Genomic DNA, 2,389 nt, shown 5'->3' on the forward strand with positions numbered 1-2,389 from the left:
AAGGCCTCTGCTTCCCGCCCTTTGGGCTGCTGAAAAGAGGCCTTTGGTCCCGGTTGGAGGCACCAACCGGGACTAAAGGGGGGCATTGGTCCCGGTTTGTGCCACGAACCGGGACCAATGCTCTGCCTATATAAGCAGCACTCGTGAAAATTTGGTTCAGTTCCTTCTTCCCCGCCGCCCGACGCCGCTAGGCTGCCCGTCTGTCTCCGCCTCACCGTCGCTGTCGTTGCCCCGCGCCGTCCCTCGCCGCCCCGACGCCGTCGCCGCCCCCAGCCCCGCGCCCCGTGCCCCGCGACGCTGTCGGCCCCTGCCCGTCTTGCCACCCTGCCCTGCGCCGCACCTCACCATCGACCGCCACCCCCTGTCCCTCATGCACCGTCACTGTCACCGTCCCCTGCCCGTCGCCCTCGCCGCGCCCCTCACGCCGTCGCCATCCCGTGAGCAATTTTTTTGCTAATTTAATTTGATGTTAGTAGTAGTTAATTTAGATGTGTAGTATAATTTAGATGTGTAGTTAATTGAGTTAGATTTTTTGTTAGAATTTTTTGTAGTTCATAGATTTTTTTGTTAGATGTGTAGTAATTTAGGTGTGTAGTTCATAGATTTTTCTGTTAGATTTTTTTCATATTGTGTAATTAATTTGTTCATATTGTGTTAGATTTTTTTTGTTAATAGATTTTTTGGTGATATTATTGTTGAATATGCATGTTTGTATGTTCATATATATATGCAAAGATCAAATATGTCAAATTTTTATGATTTTTTTCTGTTCATAGAATGTTTATGATTTTTTTCTATTGTAATTTTGTTCATTGAATTTTAATGATTTTTTTGTTCATAGTATTTTCTTTGTCAATTTATGTATATGTTCATATTGTGTATGTATAGGAAAATTGTGCATGATCAAAGTCATTTATGAATATGTTCATATTTAGAATAGAGGAAAAAGGAAAAAATAAGAAGAGAAAGTGTTTAATATAATTAGTTAGAAAAATAATAGAACTATAGTTAAACTAGTTTATTTTTAGTAAGTACTACTTTATTTTATTTATAGTAAGTGCTTCATATATAGTTGAACTAGCTAGTTGATTTAATAAACTACTTTATTTTACTATATATAGAAGTAGTTTATTTTTAGTAAGTACTACTTTATTTATTTATAGTAAGTTCTTAGTAGTTGAACTAGTTGATTTAATTAATAAAACTACTTTATTTAACTATATATAGAAGTAGTTCCCGCATCGACGTCGACGATGCCTATCCCGCATCCTCGTCGTCGTCGACTCGGCGGTGGAGGCCTGCTTGATCAGGGCCATGTTCGGGACTGGGCTCCGCCAGGCTGGTATTGGGAGGTGCTACCTTTTGGGGGACGTAGGTTTGTGAGGAGGCAGCCCGTTGTTGACCCGATCCTTGTTTGGTGGCGGTCGCGTGGGCCAGTGAGGGTGCCGAGGCTTCCGGACACCGCGGAGGTGGTACGTCACCATGTCAGCGAGGACGAGCACGTCCGTCGCTACATGGTTGCATTAGAGGGCAGGTTCGACAATACCTGGCAGGTTCTTCAGGGATCTCACTGGAGCTATGATCCTGTGATGGTTCCTTTTCTTTGGGTGTCCACCGCCCGCGATGATACCCGTCGGGCGCTACGGTTCTAGCTGTATTAGCGATGCTATATGTATGATAGTATTCGAGGAGTATTAGTGATAATATTCGACGATGTACAGACACAAGAGATGATGTATTTTTGGTTATAATTGAATGCATGCTAATTTGAATAGTTCTTTATTTTATGATTTGGTTTTGCTTATTGAATGCTCATATTGAAAATGTACTCCTACTTTGAATGCTAAAATTGAAGAGCACTCTATGCAGAAATCTAGGAGCCCCCTCCATCATCCACGCCGTCGTGGGGGTAGCTTCTCCTTCATTCCCGTGTGCTAGACAATTTAGTGTAATAATGCACTTGGGAATGAAAGGAGGAGCTACCATCACCGATAGTCAACCCGCGATTAATAATAATGATCTAATTTAGGTTTTTTTAGTACATATATTTAATTGTACAAGTTTAATATTTGAATTATGAACATAGGCCGGAAATGTCGTACTCGGACGACGAAAGCCGCCCGGGGGAGTGCGACTGGTGCCACGACGACCGAGGTATATGCGACAGGTTCCTTGAGCTGGACAAAGATCGGCGCTTCAGCATTAAGCTCGAGGAGACCTTCGATGTTCATACGGTACGCAACGACGACAATGGTTTTTTTTCGTAATTAAGCACGACTTCAACTATTTTAACGTGTATTTTTCATATTTTCCAATTCGACTAGCTTATGCCATGCTATGCAAGACGCTATGTCTTGGAGAGGATGGGTTTTTGAAGACCATGAAAGTA

Source organism: Triticum dicoccoides, chromosome 1B (assembly GCF_002162155.2).
Source record: "Triticum dicoccoides isolate Atlit2015 ecotype Zavitan chromosome 1B, WEW_v2.0, whole genome shotgun sequence".
Lineage (NCBI taxonomy): Eukaryota > Viridiplantae > Streptophyta > Magnoliopsida > Poales > Poaceae > Triticum > Triticum dicoccoides.